Source organism: Accipiter gentilis, chromosome 34 (assembly GCF_929443795.1).
Source record: "Accipiter gentilis chromosome 34, bAccGen1.1, whole genome shotgun sequence".
Taxonomy (NCBI): domain Eukaryota; kingdom Metazoa; phylum Chordata; class Aves; order Accipitriformes; family Accipitridae; genus Astur; species Astur gentilis.
Window position 1 is genome coordinate 1853820 of NC_064913.1, and position 8337 is coordinate 1862156.

At 44.8% G+C, this 8337-nt stretch overlaps 1 protein-coding gene across 1 annotated transcript in view; it reads right to left on the reverse strand.

Moving 5' to 3' along the window:
* The window catches only part of LLPH (LLP homolog, long-term synaptic facilitation factor), a 556390-nt gene extending 552539 nt beyond the window's left edge, over window positions 1-3851 (reverse strand). The window contains exon 1 of the mRNA XM_049792241.1: window positions 3842-3851. The gene's annotated coding sequence lies outside the window, so the exon portion shown is untranslated. The remainder of the gene's footprint in view (window positions 1-3841) is intronic.
* Between the last annotated feature and the right edge of the window lie 4486 nt (window positions 3852-8337).

The window sequence follows — 8337 nt, forward strand, 5'->3', positions numbered from 1 at the left end:
TGGGTGGGGCTTGGTTGCTGGCTGGGGTTACACCACGACAGTCTTGTTTTAGAGAAAACCTAGAATTCAATCCAAATTGTAATTTTTTATTTCTGATTTTGCCATTCAGTTGCAGAACCAAGAAGAAGAAGAAAAAAAATCTGTTCTTTGCACAGCCCTAAATTCTACCCTCCATATGCTGTAGAAAAAGTACAGTTTAAGAGCAGCTTGTTTGATCACTCTCAAATCCCCATCAAACACTTGCTGCCTGGATTAGGGTCTCCCGATATGTAGGAGGTGGCTAATTGTCTTCCATTTATTTTGCAAGGATGCTTTTATTGTTATGTGGAGTTGCCATCTGTCCATCTGGGAGGTGAGAGTCCCAGAAGATTTTAATCCTCAGTGATATAGCTTCAGGTGCCTCTTTGAAGGACAGAGATTGGCCTACCTTCATCACTGTGGTATGCAGAGACTTCCCCATCAGGCAGGGTTTGAGTGAAAGACTCACCCTGAACGGTTAGATCGCACTTCAGCTCCTCTGAGAAGGGGCTGCGTGAAAGATGAATTCAGTCAGTCAGATGGCCAAATTTAGAATACCTGACAAATTTAGTTTTAGGTTGGCTGCTTTCTTTTTTCTTTAGTATCTTCTTCTTCACCTTAAACCTGTCTTTAAAAACAGATTGATAATCATGAAAATTTTTTGTTTTAAATTGAGAATTTGAAATGCTTCATTTTGAAGATATCTAAGTAAGGTGTTTAGACTTACTGGAAATTTCCCTTCTTTTTTTGAAGTCAAGAGCAATTAGCTAAACTGGAACCGTATTCATGAATAATATCCATTCCAACAGAAAGAGCATTTTCTTCACCAAATGTTACACACACATATGCACACACAAAGTCAAGTGAATCCCCAAAGCTGCTGCTTTATATAAGACACATGTCCCTTCCTTCCCTTCTGCATGGATGACTGCATGTGTGGGATTTTTTTTTTTTTTTTTTTGTAACTGGGATAATAATTAGAAGTAGCCTTCCCCTGCGTGCTTTGTGACCTTTGCAGTCAGGACTACAATAAGCAGGGATGTGGTTTAGAGCGACTGCCAAACACGCTCTCCTGTTTGTATTTTACAGGCTTTGGTGCCGACCCTGGACTCCAGACTCAAACCTGTAGGGCTGGTTAGCTCACCCTCCCGCCTCTCCGGGTTCGGGCCACCTCGCCATCGTCGCCAGCACCAGCACCACCTACCCAGCAGCATAAACTCCAGTTTACAAAACAAAGGGAAAGTCACTGGCGGGAGGGATGATGAGATCCAAGGCCATCCGCAGGACACCGGTTTAAACCTGGCCTGGGCTGGCAGTGACCAAAAAGCTGGCACCGTCTGACAGCTGTCCCTGGCAGCGAGGGGGATTAGCTGTGTCAGTCTGGCTGGTCGATGGGCCAGACAGATGAACCCGGGGGGGGCAGCCCGGCAGCACTGCCGGTCTGGCCGGACCCCGACATCTTGCTCCAGCCGGTGCCTCCCGAAGCATCCTGGCACGGCCGAGTCGGGGGGTCCCCCGTGCCCCCATCCTGGATCTCAGCCTGGCCGAATTCAGATGCTGAAAGGTACACGTGTGAAGTGGTGGGGAAAAAAACCATGGAATAAAGCAACAGCAGAATTCTCCGTGGGAAAGATGAGGCAGACAGAGGATCGTAAGAAAACTTTAATATTGTCGAACAGACAAATTATTATTGCCCAAGCATTAGTTCTGAAAAATTACATTGCTACACTGTCGCCTTGGTAAAGCAGCATGTGCTCTAATTTATGAAGGCACAATCAGTACATACTAGTACAGGATCAAAAAGGTTGACTGAATTTGCCGATAAATCCTCAACTGGGAAAAATCAGGTAGAAATGAGACCCTTGGCAAAATTCTGGCTGACTTAAATCAGTCAGTTCAATCACAGCCTTTAAAATGGACTTTGCTGGAGTTGTCTGCCTTATAAATCAGCATCCAAATCGCCCATATGCTTCTGCCACAGCAGAACGAAAGGTCTAGAAGCAGAAATCAGCACCTTCTGCACTGTTACAATGCTGAACTGGAGCAGCAAAGCCCGGCTGTCTCACAGCCATGCAATGCCAGCCCATCGCCACCGACCCAGGGCACCAGCACTGCCCGTCCCCGGCACTGGGAACCTGCTGCCGTGCTGGGCAATAGCGACAGAGCTGCTGTAAGCTGTGCCTCGGGGACCAGATGATCAAGCCTCTCTAAATCCAGCCTGCTCTAAAACCGAGCTGCGGCACAGGGCCCAGGGGTAGACCACGTACATGGGGGGCTCGGAGCAGGTAGGTGGAAGAAGGCTGCTGAGTCCTCCTCCAGCATTGCCCCCCTCCAGAGATCTGACTCCTCTGTGCCTCAATGTACTCCTCTGGGCGTAAGAATATTTAGCTCCCTCCAAGGGTTACTTGCAGAAGGATTTCATATTTACACAGTGTTGAGGGAAGTGTTATGAAATGCTTTTCAATGAGCAGCTGGAATGGCATCCATTTCAGATCTGCTTATTTTCTCTCTTGGCCTTCTGGAGAGTTATATGACAACTTAATATTACCCATGACACCTGGCAGTGTTAAGCCAATACTTGTTTTATTCAGAGTCGATCAAAGAGTTTGCAGGGACCCAAGGTAGAGCAGAGCTCTGGGCTGCCAGGAGCGACGGAGTTCAGCCAGGTTCTGAGTCACGGCCAGAGAGAAAGATCAAGCTCCAGCTCATGAAACGCCAAATCGGTGCATGGCTTTGAGCTCCTTCCAGAGCACGAGCCCTAACGCAATCCCTTACGTTGCTTTTACTTCCAACCCGTCCTGCTGAACCATTGTACAGATCATTTGGTGGAGCAGTATCTGAGATGTGGCATCCTAAATAAACTCCGTAGCATGGCTTCAACCTTAACAGGGTTGAAGGAAGTGTACTATTCCTCGTACTTTAGCCATACTCTTATTATAAAGACATTTACTTGGTTCCCTGGAGAGACCATAATCAAGTTTTACTCCAAGATACTCAGTAAATGTGACAGTGCTAAATGGAAGGGGTCTCAGCCAAGAATAAAACCAGCTTTAAGCATGGCAGGAGGATAGAGAGAATGAAGGAGAGAGAGAGAACAAATTTATTGCTACAGCTGATCACATATGTTGTCTCGGAGGAGATGCTATGAAAGACATGGAACATCATTTGCACTAATTAGAAGAACAGTGTCGCCCCAATGTATAAATATTTTAGATTTCAACACATGTACTATGGAGGTCATCAGCAGAAGGCCTAGAGAGAGGACCGTATTGCAAGTGGAAGCAGCTGTTCACGCTCCGGTTTTCCCTGTAGATAACATAAATGACACTGATAGATTGAGCACCCTTCAGGGAAACCTTTCGAAAACAATTTAAAAGACAGAAGGAGAGGAGAAGAGAATGATCTCTAAGACGGTGAAAGAGTTCAGAGGGAAAAGTTGACTTACCTGGGAACACGGAAGGGCCAGAAGGGGTTACTGAGGCTGTCCTTTGGCAGGTACACGTCAAGCAATGGAAAATGAACGCGCTCCTTGGCATCTCCCACCTCTCTGCCAGTCATTATTTCTGCCCGCTGCTGATCAGAACTGCCTGTTTCGGGTTTCCCCTTGGCACAACCTGTTCCGTGTTTTCAATTTCCCTTCTGTAAGGCAATTTTATCCAGCTTCCTTAGCACGACTTCTCACCTAAACGCCAGTCACTAACCCCTCTTTTTGAATGATCTGTTTGGCAAGTGATACAGCTGTACTGGTAAAATTAGCTTTTCCCTGCCAGAAACAGCGACTGCTAATTCAGGACAGTTGTCATCTCTTTAATGGAAATTCCACCGGGCTCCGCAGGAATCTTTGCTGGTCTCTGTGGATTACTCTCGCTTCTATTATTTTTTGCTGGAAGGCCAATCTGCAAAGACTAATTTTAAATGGATTACTTGTATTACAATCTGATTTCCAGTTGAAATTAGTAGGAAAGAAGTTGCATGGCTCTCAGCTGGAATTACCTTTGGGGGACACAAACACTTCAGCTCTAGAGACTATTTCTAGCTAATCCTGTAGAGTGGATTTGATTTTACAAAGATTCGCCCAGCAATATGGATAGATGCAAAAGGTCAAGTTTTTGCCACACGTGTATCTCAGTTATGTTTTTTCCCCCAGAGGCTTGTATCATCCCCAGTTGAGCCTGTTGCTCCATAAAAAACTACACACTGACCTTGGGGGGGAGGGTAAAGCACTTCATAATGGGAGAGGAAAATGGGTATCAGACCAAACAAATTGCTGATTCAGTCTCTACAGCTGTCTTGGCTATATTCCTTACAAGACCGGTTGTTCATTAGCTGTCTTGGCCCAACAAAACACCTAAAGAAGCTGATGCTGAAGGTGTGTGGTGAGAACATCGAGCTTCCACCCAGGGCTCGGTGCCCTGCAGGAGCTGCCCTGTCCTCCCAGCAGCGCTTATACAGCAGGCAGGGAGAGCTTTATAAAGCAACGTTTGCTGAATGTGCATGGAGGATACCGGTGCATCCAGAGAGGTCGGTACTTATCTGATAGTGCGCTGCGTCCCCCAGGTGTTACAGTACGTTGAATCCCTCTTCCTTCTGCCTTATTCATCGTAAAATGAACACCAGAGAGTGGCCCTAAACACAGCGTTCTGCATGGCATGGGGCTGCCAGCTGCCGCAGATGTAGACGTTGCAGAAGTGAAAGCAAAAAAGCCCGAGAAGTTGAAGTGGCTGGAACTGGGAGCTGAACCTAGGAAAGAGGGATGGGAAATACTGTCTGGGGTATCTGTTTTGGTAGTCAGAGTTCTCCCAAAGTGCAAGGCACCTTACTCCTCAGACAGAGGAACTTTTGTTTGTTTCACCAGCACTAGAAGAGGCCACAAGTTTTTCTAAATCACAGAAACCTGCAGAAAACAAAACTGGAAGTATGAGGAATAACCATGTGATTCCTAGTAGGTGTTTGTCTCATCAGCTCTTGAAGAATTCAGATGATGGCAATTCCACAATCTAGTCCAACACTAAATTACCCTTTAGATCAGATAGTTTTGTTCTGTATAACGTGATTATTTTTTTTGTTGGAGATCAAGAGTATTTCCTTGTCTATTCTTCTCTTTTTAATAGTGCACATGGAGATCAGGTTATTCCTTTTCCCTTTACTGCAACTGGTGGAATATATTCTGTTCTCTAATTAAAAAATAAAATCCTGAACATATGTTCTCTGTGTGCCTTTTTATCTCCCACAAATTGCGAAGAAAAATATATCAATTAATGCATTTATTTGTAGACATAGGCCTGATTTGCAAATTGGGTGGGTCAAGCATATGTCGCCCGCCTCAGCTGACAGCAGCTTGGGAAGATGCAGTAATCTTGACCACTTTTCATCATGTGAAATTAGGTTGTTTGGACTGGATTAGATCAGATTTGCTCTGATCCATCTTGCTATTACTCACCACTTTGTGTTCTTTGAGATGGTCACAAAGAGTCTGATTGTTCATTTTTTCCAGCTTGACAATTCAGTGGCTTGCTTGCCCCTTTGAGTAGGTGTTAGCCTTGCCCCCTTTCAGTCTCGTGGATGCTCACTGCTCTGCCACAATTCTTTCCGAACAATTGAAAGCAGCTTTAAGGCTGTCTCAGCCAACTCCTTCGCTATTCTGGGGCGGATTTCATCAGGCGCAGGCAATCTGAACACATCTAGTTTATCCAATTACTTTCTAACCTGTCATTTTCCTATTCCTATTTGAGTTGCTGTTCTTTTTTTTTCCCCTGCTGGTGTTAATTGTATCAGCCAGTTGAACAAGCAATCTCTTTTAATTTCACTTAAATTTTGCCTTCTTCAGCATACTGCCAAAACATCAGCAGTGTAATCCAACAGTCTAACACCCAGGCCTCTAATCCGAACAGTGGCCAAGTTTTTGGTTGTTTGTTGCTGAGACCTGACATAGAACATGCATCAGTTGTTTGAACTGTGAGCCTCAGATAGCTGTCCTGAAGCTAAACTTAACACCTGAGGTTCCTTGACTTATTGCACACCTATAAAACACTTCAAGAGTTCACAGACTGCAATATGGCTAGACAGCAAGTTTAGAGGAGGTCGTACTGGCAGCTTCTATCTGAAGCAGCCTGTGAGGGTCCAACAATTAAGCCCATCTAAGGTTTTCCACATTTAAGCCCTGAAAAAATGCAAATGTACAGCTATCTTAACTAATTCTTTTTCTTCATTGGCAATCTGTGCACTGTCTTTGCTGACCTTCCCCACAGCAAAGGTTTCCTGCAGAGGACACAGTGTTTTCCTGTCCACAGTACAAAGCATGCTGGTGTCTCATGGCTACAGGTTGTCTTTGACCCTTGAGTTCTCCAAGCCATAAAGATTCCTGGAAAGATTGTTTTATTAGAGTTCTCACTGCAATTTCCCTACATGACCTTATGTTATGACCTTGCAATTGTTTGGCACCTTCAGGTTGCTCATACCTGAAAGCAAAAGCATCCAAAATATCACCCAGATATCACCGCTGTCTCTCTGGTAGAGTGTTCTTTATTATCACCATTACTGCTTTATCTGACTGACTCGCATTATAAAAGCACAAGCCTTGTTCACAACTGGGACCCCTTCCTCCCAACTGAGCACTAAAAACACCTGTGAGATGCTATCACTTTCTCCTTCCCTCGGGGCTTTTAAATGACCTTGAAGAAGGGGAGTATGTGACAAAGGTAGAGCAGGTAGAGAAATGACAAAGGAGAATTGATTTTATAAGTTAACTGTAGGCACAAGGTGTGGCTCCTAATTGTTTGAAAACCTTAAAAGCATTGGCAGAAAGGTCACCTGAACTATCCCTGATTCTCATCAGCAGATTCACTTTAATTATTTACAACAGTGGATTGGATATAAAAAAGAGAGGCTAGCAGCCATCTGTTTTGGGTTCTTGGTGTGATAGCTGTAACAAAGTCACAGGGACCTTTGCAGTGAAAGTCAGACAAAAGGGGACTCACGGCTGGCAGCCCATTTAAAATAGAGATGGCAGATGCAAAAGGAAAAACATGCTGATGAGCAAGAGCCGGTAAGGAGAGAGGAGCAGAACTGTGGAGCATCTCAGTGGTGTGGTCAAGGTGCACTATCCAATATAAGTCTGAGCTGCAAGTGTTCAAACACACAACTTTGTGCCCCCTGCACGGGCTACTTTGGAAGTCAAGTATACAGTCGCCTGTTACCCTGGGATCCCCTGCTTGTTCTGTTTTAAGAGGTCAGAACTATGTCCCAGATATTAAACTGCAACCATATAGACTCGCATTGCCGAAAGGGAGTGTCTATTCTGATGACAGGGCTGCTTTGGAGGTAACAGGAATGAGTCATTTTATTCATCAGGGCTTTTTTGAAGATGCATGAAATCATCAGTTAAGATGGGGTTGTATCTGCAAGCTCTAGGTTATACCCAGGAGAGCCGAACTGGTCTTTTTAAAATAGAAGTTTACTTCTTCTTCTGGCTTTGGTAGCTAAAGGGCCCTGGTATAGGCTTCTAATAAGTTGTCTTGGGCAAGTCCTAGTCTGTCTTGGGACTTTGGCCAATGAAAAGAGATACTGATTGTGTTCTCAATTGTTTCTACATGAGGGATTTTATATGGAAACCTTGACACTGGTGGATTAAGATCCAGTGGAGACAAGGCTCAAGATTGTGCAGACAAGGGAAAAACACAAGCAGCTTCCCCCGTGTAGTCATCCCTTCGGAGATCAGGCTTCTAACATTAAGTCATTTCTTGTTTCTGAAATAGTGGATACTTTTTGGGCAGCATTCCTGCAGTCCAAGGAAAAGAAAAGGTTGTTGCCAGTATTCTGGCTGAATTAAAATGGGATTGGCACAAAAGTTAGGTTGAAATGACCTATGCAGATAACTTGATTTGGCAGAGAATAAGGTGCTGTTTATAGTCACAGTAAGAAGCGTGAGAATGCAGGGGTGGAGCTCCTCAGTGGATTTGTAGAGATGTGGGAGAGCGAAAGCAAGAAACACAAGAGAAGGAAACTTGCCTCTTGCCAGCCTCAGGCAAGGAGTCAAGCTTGTGAGCGAGCAGCCTAGAGGACAGAGCTGCTGAGAAACACCCAGCCTCCTGCACAAAGAAATGCTCATCTGTGTTCCTCCTCCTTTCCCACAGCACAGCAACGCCTGTGAAAAATTACAGTGTGTTGGCCACAGCACAACAATTTTAAAGCTGCATTTAACACACTTGTAATATATTCAGCTGGGCTTTTTTTCCACCTAGTAGTGAGTGTTCTGAAAAGCTTGGGACCCCAGAAGCTATCTGCATTAATTCTTCTTGAAGCTTTTATTTTTAGGAGTAT